This window comes from Manis javanica, chromosome 5, assembly GCF_040802235.1.
Source record: "Manis javanica isolate MJ-LG chromosome 5, MJ_LKY, whole genome shotgun sequence".
In the NCBI taxonomy this organism is placed as follows: domain Eukaryota; kingdom Metazoa; phylum Chordata; class Mammalia; order Pholidota; family Manidae; genus Manis; species Manis javanica.
The window spans coordinates 16859854-16885678 of record NC_133160.1 but is presented as its reverse complement, the minus strand read 5'-3'; the positions used below and the strand labels follow the sequence as shown (position 1 = coordinate 16885678).

General features: G+C 38.2%; 1 protein-coding gene and 1 pseudogene across 13 annotated transcripts in view; one reads left to right on the top strand and one right to left on the bottom strand.

Moving 5' to 3' along the window:
- The window catches only part of ZHX3 (zinc fingers and homeoboxes 3), a 137893-nt gene that overhangs the window by 60767 nt on the left and 51301 nt on the right, over positions 1 to 25825 (bottom strand). For 8 of the 13 annotated variants that reach the window (XM_073236602.1, XM_073236606.1, XM_037012837.2 and 5 more), the window contains exon 2: positions 18767 to 18874. The gene's annotated coding sequence lies outside the window, so the exon portion shown is untranslated. The remainder of the gene's footprint in view (positions 1 to 18766; positions 18875 to 25825) is intronic. The other 5 variants (XM_037012842.2, XM_037012844.2, XM_073236605.1 and 2 more) reach the window with 1 other exon arrangement.
- Positions 342 to 11040, top strand: LOC108392993 (trafficking protein particle complex subunit 1 pseudogene; annotated as a pseudogene).

Here is a 25825-nt window from a genome sequence, read left to right as displayed (position 1 = left end):
GACAGTGTTTTTGCAAAAGACCCAAGTCAATTTATAGCCAAGTAACAAAAGGTCAGAAAGGTTAGTCAAGCAATGGGCGTAATTCCTGTGTGTCACAGCCAATAAAGGAAATGGGTGGGAATAAATAGTATGCAATTTTAACCTGAAATTATTTGTGCAAAACTATTATTGTAAATTATACAAAGGGGTCCGTGACTTCCAATATAAAGGATTTCTCACTCTGTTTTTTCTAAAAGGCATATTTACTGTGGAAGAACTGAGATGACCTTGAATTCCTCGTTCACAAGTGGAAAATGTCAGAAACTTTTTCACACTGATTTAAGAAAAAACTTGGTCATTGTTTTGCAGTCCTGAAATCGAAATATTCACATAAGAAATTAAGTATCTCTTAGTTAAATCATGATTAAATACAATTTGTAAGGTTGAATTTAATATAAAAGCTTTACTAAAAGAGACAAAATTGACCAAAAGGAGATGCTAAGGAAAGGCTCTACAAAGGTAATAGTTTATCTGTTTTGAATTCTAGAAGTGTGACAAACTACTGCATTATGCAACAAGCATAAGACAACCAGAAGAAATGCCTGCTTTAAAGCAGACATGAAGAACGGACATCCCCAGCCAAGCAAGTGGAAGACAGATAAGCAACAGCCTATACTGGATGCTCAGCCAGTCTCAAGCCCATGGGTCTGTTCCATAAGGAAGCCTTTCAGATTTCAAGGCTGTTGGAAGGCCCCCGTCATGATATCTACAGTACTCCTGACTTATAACAACCCAACCATCCAAAAGACAAATGGTTAAATAGAACCCTGCCATGGTCTAGACAAGATGGTGTAAACTGTTTCTCCCCCAACTTCCCTGCTAAGTACAATTATAAACCCTAAAAATAGCACAAGAGGCAACCAAGGAGAAGTTGGAAAGGTGGGAAAAGGAGAGGACCAGGTTAGGGATCCCGGAACTGGAAGAACAACATAGCAAGCAGGGCATCTAATAACCCCCACCCCTGATCCAATAGAAGAAGGTGGCAGGACTCAATGTTTCCCAAGCTCCATAGCAACAGAAGGCAAGCAAGGTAGGCTTATCTTTCCCCATGACAGAGTGAGAGTTGTGCTGACCATACCAGGCCAGCTGGCAGCACCAACAAAGACAGATCAGGAGCCCACTGACAATAAAACCTTCTGAGGAAGTACTCTCCCTCCCTGCAGAGTTCCCAGAAGCGTTCTTCATTCCATCAGGATAGAGACTCCCTTCCCCCAACTAGAGGTACCAGAGAGCATGGACTGGGGAAACTCCTTCCCACTATCAGCACCTGCAGGGACCAATGGGAGCCCCAGCTTCAGCAGATAAACCAAACAGACCAAAATAGTAACAACAAAGGCTCTTAAAAGTAAATTGTCACTGGAACCACAGCGTACAAAAGTAGATTCCAACCTATGTACTAAAACTAAATAAGATAAGTGCCTAGTATAATAAAAGATTTAAATAGGACCCAGAGTCTCCTAACAAAATAGACAAAATGTCCAGAATAGAACCAAAAATCACCCATGATATCAAGAATCAGGAAAATCACAATTTGAATGAAAAAAGGACCAACCAAAACCACCACCAAGATGAATCTGATGTTAGAACTTTACAAAAGATTTTAAAGTGGGCATCCTAAAAATGCTTAAACAAGCCACTACAAATTCTCTTGAAACAAATGAAAAAAATAGAAAATCTTGTCAAAGAAACAGAAGTTATAAAAAAAAACCAAACAAAAATTACAGAACTGAAAAATACAATAACAGAAATAAAAACTTGAAAGATGGGCTTAATAATAGAGCTGATGGAACACAGAATCAGTGAAGTTGAGGTTCGAGCAATAGAACTTACCCAATGTAAACATAAGAAAACTAATAGGCTGAAAAACAAATGAACAGAACCTCAGGCATTTGTGAGACACTAACAAAAGACCCAATGTCATATCATCAGAGATCCAGAAGGAGAGTAGAAAGAATGGGGGGCTGAATGAGTATTCAAAAAGATAATGGCTGAAAATGTCCCAAAATTGGTGAAAGGCATAAACCTACAGACTCAAGAAGCTGGGGGAACCTCAAATAAGATAAACCCAAAGAAATTCATGCCAAGACACATGGTAATTACATTTATGATAATTAGAGACAAAGAAAAACTCTTGAAAGCAGAGAAAAACAACACATTGCCTGTATGGGAACACCAATTTAAATGACGACAGATTTCCCATTTGAAACTATGGAGGCCAGAAGGAAATAGCACAACACAGCAATGCTGAAAGGAGAAATGTCAACCATGAATTCTGTATCTGGGGAAACAACAAGACTGGAGGGGAAAAAACATTTTCACACTAAGGAAAGTTAAAGTTAAAAGAACGTGTCACTAGAATACTACCCTTAAAGAATGGCTAAAGGAGGTCCTTCAAATAGGAAAGAAATGATAAAAGAAGAAAATCTTGGAGCATCAGGAAGGAAGAGTGAACAGAAAAAGAAATATGAATATATCCAATAGGCTTCTTTTTATGAGAATATAAATCATATTTTATGACTGAAACAAAAATCATATAATACCATCTAATATTCAAAACAACTATACTTAAAAGGGGAGAAGCAATGGAACCCAGATAGAAGGTTTCCACATGGTAAAATGTTGATACCAGTACACACTGCTGTAAGTCAAATACATATATTGTAATACCCAGAGCAACCACTAAGAAAGTGATACAAAGATATGCACTCAAAAACACTACAACTAAGTCAATATAAAATACTAAAATATTTCCAAGTAACAAAAAGAAAGGCAAGAAAAGAAGTAGAAGAATGAAAAATAGGAAACAAAACAAATAATAAAAGGACAGATTAAAGCCCTAATGCATCAATAATTACCTTAAATGTAAATGGTCTAAATACACCAATTAAAAGTAGAGATTGGCAGAGTAGATTAAAAATACAACCCAACTATATGTTATTCACAAGAAACTCACTGAAAATTCAGTGGAAGAGATGGAAAATAGAGTACTGTCTACATAATAGATAATCACTATTTAAAATTATGCTTATGAATAATTTTTAGCAATGCAGGAAAATATTTAGAATATTATATTTTATAAGGCATGATGATTAAGTAAATACTCAAATATTTTCTGTATAATTGTATATATAGCATGGCTTCACATTGTATATAAATAATTTCTAAATAAATGACTAAACAGAATGCTTTCAAGGTATCACTAACAGGAATATCAATTATCTTCATTATGCTTTCCTACATTTTTCAGATTTTTTATCTAAGAATGAATGGCTTTTCAAAAATTAACAAGTGGGGTGAGAAATTGGGGATCAACAGAGGTGAGGCTTAGAACCTCATGCCCCCCTGTTTTGAGAGAAATCTTCTACATCCGTGGATGTTTTGCTGCCCTCTTACAGCACTAAATTATGTTTTCTACCTTTATCTTGCATCTATCTACCACTTCAGCATTTTATTAAAAAATAATAATAATAATAAGGGAGAAATGTGGGATTCACACATAAATCAAGTACAAAAATCAAATGAATAATCATATCTGACTCGATTGTTTATAGTTCATGATGCATGATCAAAACTGAAAGATTCTGTGATATGACTGCCCTTGCACTGTTCACCATGTAAGAACTTATTCACTACGTAAGAACTTGTTCAACATGTAAGAACTTGTTCGTTATGCTTCAGAAGATTGGAGACTGTTGAGAGTTAGGCTTGGGGTTGATTAATGATTGTGCATTGAGTCCCCTATACAGAATTTTATTGTTAACAACCATTTAATCAATAAATATGAGAGATGCCCTCTCAAAAAAAAAATAGAATATTCTAAAACATGTTCTAGAGAAAAAAAAATGAACAAGTGGGACTATATCAAACTAAAAAACTTCTGTACAGCAAAGGACACCATCAGTAGAACAAAAAGACATCCTACAGTATAGAAGAAGAATATATTCATAAATGACATATCCGATAAGGGGTTGACATCCAAATATACAAAGAGCTCATGCACCTCAACAAACAAAAAGCAAATAATCCAATTAAAAAGTGGGCAGAGGATCTGAACAGACACTTCCAAAGAAGAAATTCAGATGGCCAACAGGCATATGAAAAGATGCTCCACATCGTTAATCATCAGGGAAATGCAAATTAAAACCACAATGAGATATCACCTCACACCAGTTAGGATGGCCAACATACAAAAGACAGACAACAACAAATGTTGGCGAGGATGTGGAGAAAGGGGAACACTCCAACACTGCTGGTGGGAATGTAAATTAGTTCAGCCATTGTGGAAAACAGTATGGAGGTTCCTCAAAAGACTCAAAATAGAAATACCATTTGACCCAGGAATACCCCTCCTAGGAATTTACCCTAAGAATGCAGGAGCCCAGTTTGAAAAAGACATATGCACCCCTATGTTTATCGCAGCACTATTTACAATAGCCAAAAACGGAAGCAACCTAAGTGTCCATCAGTAGATGAATGGATAAAGATGTGGTACATATACACAATGGAATATTATTCAGCCATAAGAAGAAAACAAACCCTACCATTTGCAACAACATGGATGGAGCTAGAGGGTATTATGAGCAGTGAAATAAGCCAGGCAGAGAAAGACAAGTATCAAATGATTTCACTCATCTGTGGAGTTTAAGAACAAAGAAGAAACTGAAGGAACAAAACAGCAGCAGATTCCCAGAACCCAAGAATGGACTAACAGTTACCAAAGGGAAAGGGACTGGGGAGGATGGGTGGGAAGGGAGGGATAAGGGGAAAAGGGGCATTATGATTAGCATACATAATGTAGAGGGGGGCACGGGGAAGGCAGTATAGCACAGAGAAGACAAGTAGTGATTCTATAGCATCTTACTAGGCTGATGGACAGTGACTGTAATGGGGTATGTGGTGGGGACTTGATAATGGAGAGACTCTAGTAACCACAATGTTGCTCATGTATATATTAATGATACCAAAAAAAGTAATATTAAAAAAAAGAGTGAATGTCTTTTATAATCAGAAAACAATGTTATTTAAAAGAAAAACTTTTCAATTAAAGCAGTCTATTAAAGATAACTGTTTTGTTGCCTGGGGAAGAGGAACTAGTATTTATCATTGGTAGCCATCATTAATGTGGATCTTTCTACTGGTGAGTTGACTGTCTACCCCTTCCTTGCTTCCCCAGAGGACGAGAGGCACAGGGCAGAAGGCACAGAAGCCCCAGAAAATGTTCTCTTTGCAAGCTTTGAGCATGGGATTCAGGGGATGGGGGACAGGGAGTGTGGAAAGAGCAGACAGCTGAGGGTGGGAACAGTGTGGACAGCAGAACAGGTCCGCTGGACACCTGCCTCCCTTCCAGCAGTCTCCAGAGTCACTGTCCTAGGTTTCCACAGGTCTGACCACTGAGCTGGTTCCCGTGTCACTCACTCCATCACCCAAGGCTACATGAGCATGTCTTGTCCTCACAGCCCAAGAGAGCCTAACACAAGTACTCCCATCATGCTGGGGGCTGCAGTCCAGGAGAGGAAATTCTTTTGTTGTATACTGCCACGTCAGTGTCAATGTAACACCCCCATCGTCCTTTCTTTTTTGAAGTCTCTCTCCAACTTTATCTGGCAGCCCTATGATAACCTTCCTACTATAAGAAGCCCAGTCCTTTTTCTGGCACTTCAGGTAAGAAACCTCCAAGTAATCTTCAATTCTTCCTTACCTTTTATTTGAATATACAATTATTATAAAGGAGATTCAAATTAAATTGCGGAAGGAGCAGATGTAATGATATCTAAGCTCCCCTATTAGAGATTTACAGTTCTTTTACCAAATAGTACCTTCATTTTCTTAACACAACTAACAAAGGAACTGGATTAAAGTCAAAGTTTAAAGTTCCAGCCAAGATTTTTTCATGTATAAGATGCCTCCTTGTCGACGTGGCTGGGGCCTTTTTAGCAGTCAGTGGGACCTTGCCAAGACTACTCCCACTTTTTACTGCCAGTTCTGAAAAAGTTGCCTTTTTCTCTCACTGAGAACATGGAATCCCATCTCTAGGGCCATATGGGATAACTCAAAGCCAACCTTGACTTTCAGGACTTGGTAAATCCTGCAGACTATTTTAGTGTCCCCATCTTTGTCATCTCCTACAGTTAGACTACCAACCTGATGAGGTGACATAATTTTACAAATACTCGAGCACATACTGGAGACCATATTTTCAAAATAAGCTTTTACTTTAGCGGTTGTCTTCCTTTTTTGGGCTAGAGTGGAAAAAACATGGACTTTGGAGTCAAAGAGTATCCCTATTACTTATTAGCTACACAATCTTGCAGCCTCTCCATCTATAAAATGGAAATAATCACGTATACCTCTTTTGAGGATTAACTAATATATCAGTTATAAAAATGCCTGGCATATCACAGTTATTCTTCTGGCTCCATTTAATATTCCTACCTTAGTTTCTTCTTTCTACCTACTTCTCATTTGTTGTTTTCTTGCTGTATTTTGTTGACCTGAATGAGTCACCTTAAATTTTTTGGAACAAAAAGCATATAAATATGCAATATAAAAATAGTAGATACTCCTCTGGGAAGTAGGGGTGAGCACTAACTGGGAAGGGACATGAGGCAACTTTCTGGGTCATGATAATATCTTGGTAGGAGTCTGGGTTACACAGATGTATGCATTTGCCAAAACTCAGCAAATGCACAGTTAAAATCTAACTATAATGAAATGTACAAATCTCACCTCAAAAGAAGAAAACTAAATAAATAATGACCTCTATTTAGTGAAACATATGCTGAAGCACTGAGAGGGAATATGTGAAACAATATAATAGATGGCTGAACACAGGGTAGGAAGCACAGAGAGTAAAATGTTAATGGTCAAAACCTGGTGGTAGGTGTAGGGCTGCTCACCATAAAATTCTTTCAACTTTGCAGTACGATTGAAATTTTCCATAATAAAATGTTGGGAAAATTTTCATAAGGAAAAAAAATGGAAGGTACGCAATACGCATTAGTTCTCTTCCCAAACCCTCTCCTGCTGTTACTCATCAAGCCCTCTGAATCCCAGCTTCCTCAGGAAAACAACTCGTGTGCCTTATGGGACTTTCGTGAGGATTAAGTAAAATAATAAACACATAACACTTAGCCCAATCCTGCCACATAAATGCTGTTCATTAAGTGCTAGCTTTTATTGAACCAGTACAGTTTACAATTAAAAGCATGGGCTTACAGTGTATTATTCTGGTATCAGGTAGTGGTTAGAAGCCCCGAGTCCTACTACCTGGGTTCAAGTCCCAACTCCACCATTCTGTAGCTTTGGGCATAATTCTTAACCTTTCTGTGCCTCAGTTTCCTCATGTACAAAAAAAAGGATGATTTATGTCTCTCCCTCCTAGGGTTATTATGACAAATGTGATAATATATATATAAAGTGCTTAGACAGTGGCTGGAGCAGTGTATGCATTCAATCAATATTAGCACATTCACTATGCTGGACATTCAGGGGGCATGAGGATGAATGCTTAAGTCCCTGACCCCTCAAGGAGTTGGTAATCCAGGGGAGGAGAAAGCCACGTCAACAGAAGCATTACAGAGTGGCTTGTGATGTGTCCCACAGGAGAACTGCTACCATGTGTTTGCAATACTGGAAAAACAAATGCATAATGACAACTGAATTAGACGAAGAAGGCTCCAAGGGAGTGGCATTTGATAATCTAGGACTTGAGGGCAGAGAAGGGAAAAAAAAGGTCAGTAAAGTGAAAGCACATGACACAGACAGCCTACTAGAGCTCAATAAAAGATAGGCAGGAGTGGGTTGGAAGATTCGTGGCTAGAGAGAGACTAGGGTCAAATGGTGAAAAACTGTGCTGATGAAAGTAGACTTTGTTCTGCAAAAGTACTTGGAAAAAATGATCACCTGTTCATATATGCCATAGGGTTAGTACAGGTGAGTCTTCCAAATTAATTTCAACCAATAACTTACCTTTGATTTTTCTGATAAATAAAAAATACTACTCTCATCATTTATCCATGGCACTCTTTATATAGAATGCCTAAAAATCATAACCATAACCATTTTACCAATTCAAGGAATATCTCTAACTCTGTAAGAAGGCCCAGAGCCTCTGGAATTGATTTAATTAGCACCACTCTAGTTGGTTCATTGCTGTGAGATTTAGCTTGGAATATAACCCAAGAGATTAAATTCAGGGAGAAATTTTCATGCAGCAACAGAGAAGAGCTGGCTCCCTCTGGACGCTGCCAGTTGGCCATGCCGTGCCATTCAGAGCTTTCCATGCCTTGGTAAATATGCTTCTGATTGCCATAGGCACTGAGCAAACCCCTAAGCCTTCCAAAGTGTCTTAAACACAGAGCTTGAGGGGAATGGTCAGGATTGGGGTAGGGCTCATGATTAAAGTCACCAAATACAGCTTCAAAATTATGTAAATTAAACATGTGATATACATGTGAAAACACCTATATACAGACACACTTTTATCTTGGTATTAACTATGCCTTTTTTAGTGGAGGCACTTCTGAGTGAGGTGGGTAGGTGGCCTGGTTCAGGCTCAGAGGAATAATGTCCTGGTCTGAGCGACCCATGAGGACAGGGCCCTTGACTGCCTTGCTTACTGCTGTATTCTCAGGATGCTCACAAAACATTTGTTGACTGAATAAGTAAATGGTCTAGTCCCCAGCATTGTAAGGTCAGAAATATATATACTTTTTACTTTACTGGATTATTAAATCCTTAATTGGGTGGGATAGAATTGGCTTAATACCAACCAAACTCAATGGAAACACACCAGATTTTTTTTGCCCCTCATTTTTAGAGGTTTATGACTTTCCAGGGGCCTTGGTGTTCCTGTCATTTACCCAGAGGTGTCCTATCCTAACATCTGGGAAATAGAACCCCTAATCAATTGCTGCCTGAGGAACAAATTTAAAGCCTCTGAGGTTTTCAACCTGCATATGTAGCAGGCCCAGCTTTGCAGAACAAGCATGTCTCTCCCAGGACAGAGCAAGATGTACTCTGACTGAGTCCTCCCCTCCAAACCATCCTGGATCCCATCTCCTGCCTCTCTGCAACATTCTTCATTTGGACATGTTATAAATCCCTAGCTTTAAAGATTTTTAGTTGACAGGGCTTTAACTTAGCTGCTTTCTAATGACCAAAAAGAGACCTTCCTCTACACATGCCTCCAGAGGACTACTTGGATCTGGTCACCTCTGCATGGATGTGCACCAATTTCCAGGCCATTCTGGCCTCAGCAGCGAACACTGTGTGAATACCTTTGGAAAATGCTGGGAAATTAAGTGATATCTCTGGTCCCATGACTCTGTAATAAGTCCGGTTCAGAACTTCTTTTTCTCTTAAATGCAGTATCTTGCATTCACTAATTTTCTGCCCAATTGGCCTAATTTTCAGAAAAATCTCCCATCAGCATAGCTTTTCATTACTGTACACTTTAGAAAGATCTAGGAAATTCAACATATCAGGGATGAGCTTAGAGGCAACTGTAGAAGGTCATCCTCATCATTTACTCACTCAGAGAAGGGGACTTATGCCTACACTATTTTTTCTATTCTTAAGCCAGTTTCTACCCAGGACCAAATAGTTTCTCAAACCCATGATGGCTTTTCACTTAAAAGAATAATGAGAAAACAGAAAATTTTCAAAAGGAATCTTGTCAAAGGTTTCTCCTTTGACAAATTTTTTATTTTGAGCTGACTTTGGACTCATAGAAAAGTTGCAACAGAGAATTTCCATATATCCTGGACCCAGCTTCTCCTGATGTTAATATTTTCCATACCCATTGTACATTGAACAGAGCCAGGATGTTACCACTGGTACAATACTATTAACTAAACCAAAGACCTTATTCAAACTGCACCAGTTTTTCTACCAGTGTCCTTTTTCTGTTTCAGGATGCTATCCAGGATCCCCACTGTATTGGTCATTATTTCTTAGCCTCCTGCAGTCTAACAGCTCCTTGGTCTTTGCTTGCCATTCATGTCCTTGACACTTTAAGAATAGTCAGTTACTTGGTAAATGTCCCTTGATTTGGGTTTGTCTGATGTCTCTTCATGATTACAGAGGTTATGCATTTTTAACAGAAATACCACAGATGTGTTCTTCTCAGTTAATCATTTCATAAGGTTCATGATGTCAGTGTGTCTTATCACTGGTGTGGTTGACCTTGATCATCTGGTTAATGTGGTTTCTCCACTGTACTGTAAAATCACCACTTTTTCTGTCCTTACAGTTAATACACATGTTGATGGAGTTTATTTGAGACCATGCGAATTCTGTCAAGAGTTTCTTAAAGGACTACTGGCTCCCTCATTCACAAGCCTGTTGACTTGCCTTAAAAACTCTAAGAGATTACAGATGACCCTTGACAAGGATTAGGGGAGCTGACTTCCCAACACAGTAAAGTATCTGCATATAGGAACTGAGAACTGGAGCATATGGAGTGCGGATGGTCCTGGAGTGAGGCTCACACTCTCTGCCCCATAGATGACTGTCCACAACCTATACCTGTTTGACCAGAATGGAGTGTGTGTGCATGACAGCGAGTGGCACTGCAGGCAGCAAGGAGGATCCCCAAGGAGGAGGAGTACCAGCTGATATACAGGATGTTCTTCTCCATCCACTTGGTGGTCAGCACCGAGGAAGGGCGCCTGCCTGGCCTTCCAAACTAACCACTACAAACTCCATTATTATGAGACGACCACTGGGACCAAGGCTGTCATAAATACTGACTTGCACGTGGGACCCATCCGAGACGTGCTGCTCCACATCTACAGTGCTTTGTACGTGGAGCTGGTGGTGAAGAATCCCCCGTGCCCGCTGGGCCAGACTGTGCAAAGGAAGCTCCTGCACTCCAGGCTGGAGTTTCACACCCACTCTCTGCCCTTCTTCCCCACCTGGGCTGGCTGGAAGAAGCACCCTACCTCACCCCTCAGGAGAATCCCTGTCTGCCTGGGGCCCTTCCTAACCTGTTTCACCTGAAGGCCCCGTTGAACTCCCCCCTGCCCCTCCCAACCCCCCATCCCAGCAGCCTGAAGCCCACCCTGGTGCCCTCCCTCCCTCTCAAAGGAAGAAAGCCTACAGGAGTGCCTAACCAGGCCCTGTCTCCAGTTTTATCCCCCACCTGATACTTTTAGAAGTACAGAATAAACTTTTAGTCACCTTCAAAAAAAGAATAAATCCACATGTAACTTTTGGCTCCCCCAAAATTTAACTACTAATGTCTACTATTGCCCGAAACTCTTAACATACCTACTAATACTGTATTCTTACAGTAAACTGAGAAGAGAAAATGTTATTTAAAAAATCACAAGGAAGAGTAAATACATTCATGGTACTGTACAGTATTTACTGAAAAAATCCACATATAAGTGGGCCTGCACAGTTCAAGCATGTCTTGTTCAAGAGTCAACTGTGGTTATGATTTCCTCTTACTATTTCTGTCATGCAAGCATTTTCTTATTACTTTTTTGTTCAATTAGTTTTATTTTTCTTTTGTTTATAAAAACAGTACATCTTCATTGTCAAAAAAAAATTATTGTGGAGAGCACATAACCACACCTTTAGAGATTGGTACTTGTTATGGACTGAATGTTTGCATCCCCCCAAAAATTCATGTTGAAATTATAACTCCTAATTTGACGGTATTAGGAGATGGGGGCCTTGGGAGGTCATGACAGTGGAAGCTTCATAAATGGGATTAGTGCCTTTATAAAAGGGACCCCAGAGAGCTCTCTTGCCATTCCCCAACATATGAGGTTACAACAGGAAGAAAGGCCATTTGCAACCCAGAAGAGGGCTCCCACCAGAACCTGACCACGCTGGCACCCTGATCTCAACTTTGAGCCACAGAAGCTGGAGAAATAAATTTCTGTTGTTTGTAAGCCACTCAGTCTGCAGTATTTTGATATAGAGCCTGAACTACGATAGCACTGTAGCTACTTTAATCATATACAATAATCCAGTAAATCTTTCTCCCTCTTTAAATACCACTGGAGTAAGATCCATGGGCTTAAATCCTATTCACCAGGGACTTCAGGCAAATTACTTAATTTTGTGTGCTGACTGACCAGTATCTGTTATTCGCAGATGGGGTAAGCAAAATCAACAATGTTTTGAAAGAACTATTCAGTAAGGTAGAAATTAAAATGCTATGGCCTATATTTAAGGGAAATTAATTGAACACTGCTATGGGGAGGGTGAGGTCACAAAGTGGACATCTGCAATTCCAGATGTCACATCTGGACCAAAATTAAAATTGTTCATTGCTGAACTCCTTAAGAACTTGAGGGAATGCTAGCTGGTGCCCAGGATTTGCTTATTTCTAGTTTATCAAGTAAGGCCCAACAGTCTGTAAGTTTATCACTTATTTGTGTAGCCCAAATGACAATCAGGAAGAGATTATCTACTATTTTCCCCGAGAATAACAACAAGATCAGCTAAAAGCAGTTGAGCCATAACATGCATTAGACACGGTTCATTCTAAATGCTTCATGTGCTGTAGTTGATTTAACTCCCATCATAACCCTTAGTAGTAGGTATTATTATTACCTCCAGTTTACAGATGAGGAAACTGAGGCAAGAAGAAGCTAAGTAAGTTGCCCAACTCACTCAGCTAGTAGCTGGTATAGCCAAAATTCGAACCCAGGTAAGCCTAGTGCTAGAGCACATGCTCTTAGCGCTACACTCTACTGTTGCCAAAGAATGCAAGAATGAATTGTTATCGGGAAGAGAGACGTGATCTATGAACCAGAGTTCTGGAGGAAGCTGAGTTGAACAAAAGTGACAGAAGACAACCACCTCCAGAATGGAAAGACCTGAGAGAAGAAACAAGGAGGGCTCCCAGGGTCTCACACAAAAATCAGCAATCAAAGAGGGCCACTGCTTGGAAACATCTGAAAGCAATGTGTAGAAGGACAAGAGAAAAAAAAAAAAAAAGGAACTCCAAGTAAACAAATTAAATACGCAGATTACATGAAAGGGAATCCAGCAGAGTTACTTTTGATTTATTTTTTTTTTTGAGTAATAGAAACCCAGAAACAAGACAATCTAAGATATGAGACTCAAAGGAAAAAATGATGAGCAAACAGAATACCACTTTTATCCACTCCTGTCATCTGTAAAAATAAACAAAATGATGCCACCCCCAGACAGGTGCCTTCATCATTTAATGATGGCCATCTGTTTGTCTTCTTTAGAAAAACCTCTATTTAGGTCCTCTATCAATTTTTAATTGGATTATTTGTTTTTTTGGTGTTGAGTTGTGTAAGTTCTTACGTATTTTGGATATTAACTTCTTGTCAAATACATTATTTGCAAATACATTCTCTCATTCGGTAGGTTGCTTTGTTTTGTTGATGTTTTGTTTTGCTGTGCAAAAGCCTTTTAGTTTGCTATAGTCCCACTTGTTTATTTTTGCTTTTGTTTCCCTTGCCTGGGGAGACATACCCAGAAAAAAAATTACTAATGCCAATGTTCAAGAGTGTACTGCCTATGTTTTTTTCTTTCAGGAGTTTTATGGTTTCAGGTCTTATGTTTAGGTCTTTAATCCACTTTGAGTTGATTTCTGTCCATACCACTTTTATCCACTCCTCCCTTACCTTTTCCTCTAGCATCCACTTGGCATTCAGGCCTGGTTCGCAATCCCATGTACTAGCTTAGTAATAATGCCTTGGAGCCTTAGTTTCTTGGCCCACAAAGTAGGGTAGTAATAATTTCCACACACAGGCCTATTGAAAAGGTAACGCAAGCCATTTGAAAAAGCTCCCACCACCCCATGCTGAGCATGTATTACAGTGCTCAGTATGTTGATTTTCTGCACATAAAGACTGGCCTTTGTCAAGAGGCCATCCTAAGCCCATTTGTTTTCTGTCTTATGTACTCTCCCTGGAGGGGTGGGGATTTTATATGTATTACGGCTTTGACATCCCCCTCGGAGCAGGTGCATCTCACATATTTATCTCAGCCCCCACATTTTACCTGAGTTTCCATTCCATATTTCCAACTGCTCCTAGATATGTTTTCCTAGATGTCTGAAAGGTTTTTAAATTCAAGTTAAAATAAACTCTCCTCTCTCTCTCCAAATTAGTCTCTGCAGACCCCTCCACACACTTTACCCTTCTCCATAAGTTGTTCAACATTCCCACCATCTATTATCACCTTCCCTCGAACAAACAACAAATGACCCTCTGAGTCATCCTCTAATTCCCAGTCTCACCTGAGTCAGACACAAGTACTTTTAAATTCTGTCTCAAAACCCCTCATCTTCTCTTCTTCATTATCACCGCTACCACTTTGTTCAAGTCCCCACCCTCTCTCATCTGGAGCACTGCCACAGTTCCGTAACCAATATCTCCCAGCAGTCCGTGCTTACCTGACAGCCAGTTATCTTCCTAAAAACAAACTTGAGTACGGTACTCCCCTGATTTAAAACCTATGGGTTTCCCACAGGTTGGCCAGGCATTCAAGGTGCATCACAGCCTGGCCTCCAAATCCCTGGTCCAGTCTCATCCCGTCACTTGGGTGCCCTCAGGCTTTGATGAGCCTGGTACCTTCAGGCTTTCGCCCTTTTGCTTCATTCTCTACCTCACAAAACTCTGCTGGAACAGTAACACTCAGCTCCCGGAATACCTTCGCTGACTCACAAAAAATCACTCCCTCTGCCCTTCCCCCACCCTGTGTCTCCAGGACACCTGACACATCACAACATTTGCCATTGTTGGTTTGCATACATGCCACCTCCTCAACCGGAAAGGAGACCTTGAAGGCAGGGACACAACTGCCTGTATCTTTGTATCTCCTGTACATCGTTCCATGTCCTTCAGCTCAGACAAGGCCTCAGTTTATGGTTGTTAACTAACTGAATTAAGAGCAGCAAAATACTCAAGAGTACAAAGTTGAAGTCCAGAAGAATTAGTATAACTCAGAGAACAAACGTAAAATGTGGGAAAAAAAATTAATGGGGGTAGATAAGGCATAGGAAGAAGGGATGCCAAAACAGGGAGAAACTGATTTTCCTTATATGGAAGGAAAGGACAGTTCCTGCTTTTGCTTGGATGATAGTAAATAAATACAGAAACACGTTATTTCTAGCATGAAGAGAATTCAGAAGATTGTTCACCATTAAAATTTGTTTAAAGGTTAAAAGGAAAGAACATTCTGTAAAACAGAAGGTGTAACAGAAAAGAGACAGCTAAGAAATATAAAAGTTAAGACATTATATAGAGAAAACACTGACAAATACAATAGCCACCGTAAAGTAAACAGGGTAAATTCACACACAAGTAACAGAATCTTCAAGTTTGGTTGAAAAAAACACAAAACTCAACAATATTCTGCTTGTAAGAGGTAAGCTCTGAAATGACAATAATAAAGTAAGAAAATGTAACAAAATCACCACACAAGAACTCTATATAGAATGTAAAAAAGAGGACAAGCATTGCTTTAAATAAAATGCCAAAAAAAAATTGCCAAAAAACCAAAAATAGAAACTGAACACCCAACTAATAATCTTGAGAAATGAACAACCAAAAATGCCAAGAGGAGCTTTTTTTAAAAAAGAAAGGAATTAGATATTCTGAAAGCAAAAACCAAACACCTCGGAAGGACCTACATGAAACTGGCAGGAGGTGCTGCCCGTGGGAGAAGCTGATGCCAGAGGAAGAGTGAGGGGGACAATGGCTTTTTAGTGTGTCTTCTTGTACTTTTAAAGTCTTATATTTCAACTAAACGTCTCTGCTTTACAAAAAAAAAAAAAAGAAATGCATGAAATTGGAAAAATGAGATCTAAAAGTAGGCAAAATACTATGGATGGGCTAATAAATTTGGATAAAACTAAATAGGTGGATTTTCTATTAAAAATGTAAATTCTCTTTTGTTCACCATGTAAGAACTTGTTCGTTATGCTTCAGAAGATTGGAGACTGATGAAAATTAGGCTTGGGGTGGATTAATGATTGTGCATTGAGCATTGACTCCCCTATACAGAATTTTATTGTTGTTAACCATTTGATCAATAAATATGAGAGATGCCCTCTCAAAAAAAAAATGTAAATTCTAACACCAGCAAAAATAAAATACCTAAATAGACCAACATCTTTAAAAATAAAATAAAATAACTACATTACCACAAAGCAACTAGTCTCTGATGGTGTATCAGTGAACCCTTTTAAATTCCCCAGAAACAAACAATTCATATTATAGAGAAATCATGCTTAAAGCTGGTCAAGATGTAGGTTATCTAGTTCATGCTACTAAACTGATCTTAAAACTGGCTAAAGAAAATGGAGAGAGAACACTATAGACAAAGCTTACTTAGAAGTCATGCTCAAAAATTTAGAATAGTAAATAAAATGTAGGGATAGGTTAAATTTTAAAATGTCGTGTTGATGTGGGGGGGATCATGGGGAAGACAGTATAGCACAGAGAAGGCAAATAGTGACTCTGTGGAATCTTACTACACTGATGGACAGTGACTTCAATGGGGTATGGGGGGGACTTGATAATATGGGTGAATATAGTAACCACATTGTTTTTCATGTGAAACCTTCTTAAGAGTGTATATCAGTAATACTTAAAAAAAAACCTGCAAAAAAATAAATTGTCATGTGTCATTTCAACAGATATCAAAAATTCATTTGTTAAAATCCAACACCTGGGGAACCTTCTACACTGTTGGTGGGAATGTAAACTGGTTCAACCATTGTGAAAAGCAATATGGAGGTTCCTCAATGACCCACTAATTCCACTCTTAAGAATTTACCTGGAGAAAACATGATCCCTGATTCAAAAAGACATATGCACCCCTATGTTTACCACAGCACTATTTACACTAGCCAAGATATGGAAGCAACCTAAGTGTCCATCAAGAGATAAATGGATAAAGATGATGTGGTACATATATACATGGAATATTATTCAGCCATAAAAAGAAAAGAAATCCTACTATTTGCAACAACATGGATGGAGCTAGAGGGTATTATCCACAGCAAAATAAGCCAGGCAGAGAAAGACAAATACCAAATGACTTCACTCATTTGTGTAGTATAAAAACAGCAAAACTGAAGGTACAAAATAGCAGCAGACTCACAGGCTCCAAGAAGGGACTAGTGATTACCAAAGGGAAGAGAGTTGGGAGAGTGGGTGAGGAGGGAGAAGGGGATTAAAGGGCACTATAATTCACAATTACAGTATAGGTAGGTGACAGGGAAGGCAGTACAGCACAGAGAAGACAAGTAATGACTTGATAGCATTTTACTATGCTGGTAGACAGTGACTGCAATGGGGGCTGAGGACTTGATAATATGCATGGATGATGAAACCATAATGTTGTTTATGTGAAACTATCATAAGATTGTATATCAATGATACTTTGATTTAAAAAAATTTTTAATCCAATATCTAAATTCAAAAATTCTAAAACTCATAATAAAGATATGCCTTCTTATCCTTATTAGAGTACCTTTTTAAGACTAAATGCCAATATTGTACTTCAAGGAAGAAATAAGCTATGCAATCATTAAAAACAAGCACAAAATTAAGAAGCATTTTATCATCACTGTTAATTAATACAGTATCAGAAATTCCTTCCAATACAAAGTAACATGAAGTTGAGCATTAGAAAATATGTGTACAAGTTTACTTGTAAATAAACTTGTCTTACGCTATTTCTAGTTTAGAGGATTGATATACAAGGCCACTAAATAGTTTTTGTTCAACCTTATGACTCAAAGAATGAGCAAGCTGGAATATACCATATACTCTACAGGAGCCCTGCTGCAATTCACCATGAGGCAGGAAGTTCCAGAAGCTACAATTGTGGAAAAACTCCCATGGGCTGGGTGGCCCTGGGCTTGTGGACAAGGAGTGATGCTGCCATGGAACTAAGTCAGGATGTGGTGCACAGAACTTCCAGCATTATCTACCATAGATGACCCTGACTCCATTTCCTCCAGTTTCTTTCCAAAAATTTGTACTCAGCATACTAAAGGTTCTTAACTTTATAGCAAAAAATAATCTAATAGATTTCCTTTATTTAAAACACTAAAAGCAACAACACCAAAAAAAACCAAAGTTTAAGCTTTTGAGTAACTGAATAATAGACTAAATTGAGCTCCCAACTCAAAAAAACATATAAATAAAAACTTTACTAGGGCATATCTGTTCCATCAACTGAAGGCTATGTGCTCTCACACTGATTATTTGCCAGTCTGCTTTGTCTTCAGTATGACATTTAGCATTGAAAAGTCCTTCCCAGAGCACAGGCCACACACCCTCTAGCTGAGAATACGGCTTGGATAATTGGTATTCACACTAGTGTTCTAGTTTTTCAAGTCAGTCACAAAGAAAGCAGAGGTATAAGTTTTACACTCAAATTAGAGGTTGACCTTGGACTACATCCACACATCACAGAAGACAACATGCAACTCTACTTTTATAATACCATTAGTATTATAAACAGGTTCTTATCACATGGTCTAAGAAATCACCAAAATTGTGTATTTGATACAGATTTTAGGTTAATCCAAAAATAGAATCATTTAATCCAAGTTCAGCAACAAAAATCAAGGAAAGTGAAAATACTGTTTAACAGCAATACAAAGACTAAATATGACTTATAAAAACTTAGGCATTACAAAGTTATGGTAAATGATAGGGCAAGAAATTTATTAAAATTCAGAAGCATACTGCTTACTACCCAGAAGACATACTTTTTCCTTACTTCATTGGCTTCTCCAGGTTCCCTCTTCACTTTATGTAGCTTCGTATGCATTCTTAAAAGTTCACTTGCTGCTGCGCAGGCCAGCTACAATTCAGTCCTATAAAAGAAGCAGCATATCATCACTTCATGAGAAAAGAGAGGAAGTATATTCTAGGAAGCCAGTTATCCAATCTCATCAATCTCCTCTCCTAATTCATTTTCACCAGAACTATAAACAGAAAAACCAAGAGGGTGGGGAGAGTAAAAAGAGGTCATTAAAATACAAAGTGGCAATTTAAAATTATTAAAAATGCTAGTAGAAACTGAAAAATATAAACAGAAATAAGACAAACTCAACTGTCTCTGATAATAGATCTGAACAAGATCATCATCAAAAACAAGATCATCATCAAAATCTGTAATTTAAACACTTTCCATCAATGAGTTCCCATCTCTCTCTCTCTCTCTCTCTCCTAGCAAGTCTGAGATGGCTTAGCAGAAATTATAAAACTGACATCTGGCCTTAACAACTTCAAGGATACACTAAGGATGTGCTGTTTCTGATGCTCTTCCATTCAAAGCCCTGGGGTTTCCTGGGAAGGATTCAACATGTGTAAAAAATGGTCTAGAAGGGGAGTTCCAGGCCAAGGAACTATATTATCCTCTTCTTTGTCTCTGACCCTTATCTCTACGTTGTCCCATTCTGCCCAGTGCCAACAATGGGCACACACTAACTTGGTGAAGAAATGAGACAGTAGCTATGTTTTCAACAAACCACCAAACAGGCTTTGTGCCATCTTAAAATTACTTGGGAAATAGTTGAAAAACCATAGCTTTTGAGTTCGTTCTTTCTGTCTCAAAACATTCTTTTATTGAGATGCCCTTAAGCAGTAAAAGGGCGCTAAAGTGAGAACACAAGAGGGTCTTAGAACTTCAAACATAACAGTGCATCAGTACGCTAGAGAGGGTCAGGACTGTGAGTATTAGTGAATATAAACAAGTCTGTTCCTCAAAAAAGCACCCCTTACTAAAGAGGCCTCTAGTTATCTTGCACCATCATCCTTATATCTTTAATATACACATATCAAGCTTTTACTCTGTGCCAGGCACTGTTCTGAAGAGCTTTAACTACATTAACTAATTCAATTTTATAACAATCCTATGAGCCAGATTCTATTATTCTAATTGTCCAGATGAGGAAGTGAAGGCACAGAAAGGTTAAGTAAATTGTGCAAGGAAATGCACCACGCTGCTGTTCACAGGCAAGGTTCCTGGGCAAATACATTCTTGTGGTAAGTGGTAGTCTCCTCCCTCTATTCTCTTTCTTCTACTGCTGTCAAGGTATAGTAGCTCAATGTCTAGTTAAATTAGCTCTTGTTGGAAAACTTTCCTAATAACATACTGAAAAACACAACTTTTAATTCTCCGCAACTTAAAAACTGACCTTTTCTTATTTAAAAAAATTATCCAGTGGACATCACCAAGAGGAAATTATCTTAATTTTATGGAAGTCAGAGCAATAATTATAGAAAGCTGAGTACTCACATTCACCCAATCCTTCAGCTTATTACATTTATTCCAGATAATTTGCTATGCTTGCCAGATCCCTTCCCACTGTAAAATCACAAAGCCCTCACTCAAGCAAGGCATTTATTTATTGTTTTCCTCTCTAGGTCTGTTGATTGGGACATAATGCTAATGATGCCAAAAGCAGTGGGTTCAGTCCCCTACAAAGCAACTAGCTTTGTTCACTTCACGTCTACAAACTTAGCCTGAATGGTATATTTTGGGTCATAAGTGATCATTTATGAGATCACAAAAACTGTATGATGCAAATTTTTTTTGAGGTAAAACTCATCAACAAAAAATTAACCATTTTCAAGTGCACAATTCAGTGGCATTTAGTATATTCAGTGTTTTCAACCATCACCTCTACTTAGTTCTAAAACATTTTAGTCACACCAACATGAAACCTTGTATTCATTAAGCAGTCACTAGTCTACATGACAGCCAGCCTCAATACATCTGCTAGAGAAATACATCCACGTACAACGCAGGGGCAGAAGCAGGACTATAGGGCAAAAGCATCAACTTCATCACAAAAGAAAGCTTCACAATCACTGGCAAAACACTCTACCTTTTTGAGTACGAAGCTCTTCTCAATCTCAGGCTTTTTGCTAGAATCTAACGTAATGTCCCTCCTCAAAGCAAAATGAAACAGTTATAAGATAAAAATAAAACTACAGTTTTTAGTTTTTACACAAGCTATGCTTGATTGAATTGAAAACACAGTTTTCTTTTTCTGACACCAGTTCCACTGACAATAAGATGCACTTGTGATTGTTTTAGGAAATGTCACAAAAATCTCTAGCAGTGAGGCATAGCAAACCATCAGAAAACCTTACTGCAATTCCATATGTACATTTGAGATTCTTTAAAAATTACTCTTAATTTTCATAAAACCAAAAGCTGCCCAATCTCCAAATAATATGAATTTATTTTAAACATGTTTTCAAATTAAATGAAGGAACCAATCAAACACACGTTCAGATAACATTTTAAAACAACCCAAGCCCCATTCAAGGTAGTAGTTTTACCAGCTTCTACAAATAAAAATGAAAAAAAGCAGAACTATATTCCTTAATTGTTACTTTAGGAAGAAACCCACTTGGTATCATCCATTCAATTTTCCTGCCCACACTGGAAAGAACTTTCCCGACATCCTGATGCTATAAAGCACATGGGTTCTAACAGTCACAAGGTAACTAAGACTAAAGCCACAGTTATGAGATCACAAAAACTGTATGATGCAATTTTTTTTAATTGAGATAAAACTCATCAATATAAAATTAACCATTTTCAAGTGTACAATTCAGTGGCATTTAATATATTCACAATGTTATTCAACCATCACCTCTACCTAGTTTCATAACATTTTAGTCACCCCAACGTGAAACCTTGTACTCATTAAGCAGTCATTACCATCCCCCCTGCTCCAAGCCCTGGGAAACCACCAACATGCTTTACGTCTCCATGGATTTACCTATTCTGGACACTTCGTATAAAAGCAATCACACCACATGTGACCTTTCGTGTCTGCCTTCTTTCATTTAGCATGATGTTTTGAGGTTCTTTTACATCATAGCATGTACAAATACTTCATTCCTTTTTATGGCTGAAAAATATCCCATTACATGGATATATCACATTTTGTGAATCCATTCATCCAATGATGAACACTTGGGTTGTTTCCACCTTTGGGCTACTATGAACTTTTGTGTACAATTGTTTGTTTGAATACCTGTCTTCAATTACATTGGGTATATATGTAGAAGTAGAATTGCTGAGTCATATGGTAATTCTACACTGAACTTTTTACGAATTGCCAAACTGTTTTCCACAGTGGCTATATCATTTTACATTCTAGCTAGCAAAGCAAGAGGGTTCTAATTTTTCCACAACCTCACCAACACTATTTTCTGTTTGTTTGGGTTTTTTAAGTTATAGCTATCCTTGTGGGTGTGAAGTGGTTTTCTCACTATGGTTGTGATCTGCATTTCCTTAATGACCAATGCTATTGAATATTTTTTCATATATTTACTGGCCATTTGCATATCTTTGGAGAAATGTCCAATCAAGTCTTTGTCCATATTTTGTTTATTTATTTATTTTTACATTGTACAGAATTTTTCTTTATTAAGGTATCATTGATATACACTCTTATGAAGGTTTCACATGAAAAAATAATATGGTTACTACATTTACCCATATTATCAAGTCCCCACCCATACCCCATTGCAGTCACTGTCCATCAATGTGCCCATATTTTAACTGGGCTGCTTTGTCTTTTTCTTGTTGAGTTTGTAAGAGGTTTTTTTTAAATATATATTATGGATACTAAGCCCTTATCAGATGTACAAATATTTTTCTCCCATACTATAGACACTGTTTTTTAACAATAGTGTCCTTTGATGTACAAAAGCTTTACATTTTGGTGAGGTCCAACTTATCTATCTTTCCTTCTGTTGCTTGTGCTTTTGATGTCATTTCTAAGAATCCTTTACCAATCTAAGGTCATGATTTACCTTATCTTTTCTTCTAAGAAAATTCGATGGATGATACTAAGTGGGTTTCTTCCTAAAGTAACAATTAAGGCATATAGTTCTGCTTTTTTTTCATTTTTATTTGTAGAAGCTGGTAAAACTACTACCTTGAATGGGCTTGGGTTGTTTTAAAATGTGATCTGGACATGTGTTTGGTTGGTTCCTTCATTTAATTTGAAAACATGTTTAAAATAAATTCATATTATTTGGATATTGGGCAGCTTTTTGGTTTTATGTTTTCTTCTAAGAGTTTTGGCTCTTACATCAGGTCTTTGATCCATTTTGATTTAATTTTAATATATGGTATGAGGTTGGGATGCAACTTCATTCTTTTACGTGTGGATATCCAGTTGTCCCAGCACCATTTGTTGAAGAGATTATTCTTTCCCCTATCGAAAGGTTTTGGTACCCCTGTCAAAAATAAATTGACTACAGATATGTGGATTTATTTCTGGACATTCCATTCCATTTATTGCTCTATATGTCTATCCTTATGCCAGAACCACACTGTGTGATTATTGAAACTTTTTAAAAATTGGGAAGCACAAGTCCTCCAACCTTACATTTCTTTTTCAATATTGTTTTAACTATTCAGAGTCCCTTGCAATTCCATATGAATTTTAGGATAACTGCTCCATTTCTGCAAAAATGGCTGCCAAGGTTTTGGCAGAGACTGCATTGAATCTGTAGATAAATTTGAATAGTACTGCCATCTTTATAATATCAAGTCTTCCAATCCATAAACTTGGGATATCTTTCTATTATCTGACATAATTTTTAATTAAGGTAATATAATAACTTTCTTTAGTTATCTGTATCCCTATGATAATGTACTAACAACCTGTAGTAATTCACAAATATGAAGTTTATACTTGCCATGGAGAGCCCAATATTCATATTCCAAAAAGTGAGTGTCAATTATTCAGGGCTCTACTTTTTGCTTTTGTCTATGGAAATGGTCTAAATTCAAGGATTTTTCCCTTCCCTTACTTATAATTTTTATTATCTTCAGTTCCTAATAAAGAAACTGATACACATGAACCTTATAAGTTTATTGATAAGAGTAATTTGTTTAATAGACTTTATACAATGTATCATGAACTCTTTTTCATATAGTTCAAATCCCAAAAAACTGGTTATGAAACATTAGCTCAAACACCCATGGTTAATTAGAGCTGAAAGTATCAACTATAACTAGGAGAGAGGGAAAGAAAACTTTAAAAAGTCTTTCCAACCAAAAATGTTTTGCTAATGTCTATGAGAGAAAAATTGTCTGAAGTTATAAATGTAACTTGGGCTGGACACAATCTATTGTTTGCTCTCATATCAAAATCAGAACTGAAGACAACATAGTAACCCAGGAAAAATAACTGTGGTTTTTCTTAAGACTAGCAATTTCTAGGAAATTACATGTTCCCCAAAAGTGCAAGTCATTGTAGGACTAGTAGCTTATTAGTTTGAGGGGCAGTGATTGCTTTGGTTCCCATGATTGGTATCAACTTTCCAAAGTTTCAGTTTATACCTTCTCTCAACATATTGGTTAAATGGGACTCATGGTCCAAGGTGATCTAGTAATACTAAAAAGGATTTTAAGAATCAAACTGCTTATAAATAACTTCAATCAGAAAATACCATCTAGTGTTGAAATAAACAACTAGCAACCAAATACTGGGGAAAAGAAATCCAATTCCATGTATTTTGTCATCCATAATGAAACCAAAGGTATTAAAGATATCTTCTGGAAGGTGCTCAAGGTCAATGCATTGGCAGGGAATGTTAGCTAGTGTAAAGTTAGAAGATCTGATGTTTATTTTGTTTTGTTTTTTTCACCCAGAAAGTTTAAGTTAAAGAAGGCAAGGAAAAAGGAGGCAAGGGATAAAATAACTTCTGGGCAAGAAATGGGGGCCAAAAGATAAGCAGGTAAAAACCTGACATATGAGATAATAAACAACAGTGTAGGGAAAGGACAGGCAGGCCTACGGTGTACATGGAGTGGACTGTTTGCTGTCTGCGTCCACTGCTGAGTGTCAGAGGATCCTCCCAGCAAAACTGATCAGTATTAACATCCATGGTAGACACACTATAATGGCATGAGTTATGCCATAACTCTTCTAGAACTGGAAAGCCCTTATGAATACCTGTACTTCTCCCTCCACCCATCCTCAGCTGTTTGCACTCAGTTAACCTGAACTCTGGGTCAAGATTCAGGGACAGATGGGATAAAGAGGCAGTATTCAAGGAATTCTGGGATAAAGGCCACATTACCCTTGGCTGGTGGTGGCAGAGTGGGAAATGAACTCTACAAGAAATGAGATTGAGTGAGGGTGCCGTGCCCTACCCTGTCACAGAGAGATATACATCCTGGCCTCCAGAACTCTCAGTTCCTGCTCTTGGGTAACAAGCTGACTACCTGAACCCTATGTTAGCCACTGGAGTTCGTAGGAATTTCTTTCCAGTTATCAAATAACATACCCAAGAGGCCATGGATTTTTAGGTAGCTGGTACTGGAACAGCAGTCAGGGAACACACAGCAAATGCTTCAAGTCACCTGGTACTCCTCACCCCCAAAAGGCCCAGCAGAAGTGAGCCCAGAGGGGTGCCTGGGCAGCACTTGCTGCAGCTGGTAGGGGTGGGAAGTGCCACTCAACTTGCAGTGTAGTCCACACTCAGCATTCTGAATAACCTCAACAGCTGTGATTTGGACCCAGTGTGGTAATGGTGCCCTTGGTCTCCCCGACTGGTGCCCTGGGCTCTTTTACTGCTTAGCTTTTTCTTTCTTTGTTTTTTCTTTTTTGTGAAAGGAGCTTTGTTAACTTGCAGGCCTGCCATTCTGTGCCCAGGAGCTGAACTCCTGAGGCATCTGTCCTGGACTTGGCGGGCTTGGTTTTGTTCTCTGCTCTCTTTGTGGTGGTCTTAGTTACAAGCAGCTGGAAACAGACCCTTAACTATGGGGCAAATGCTTGATT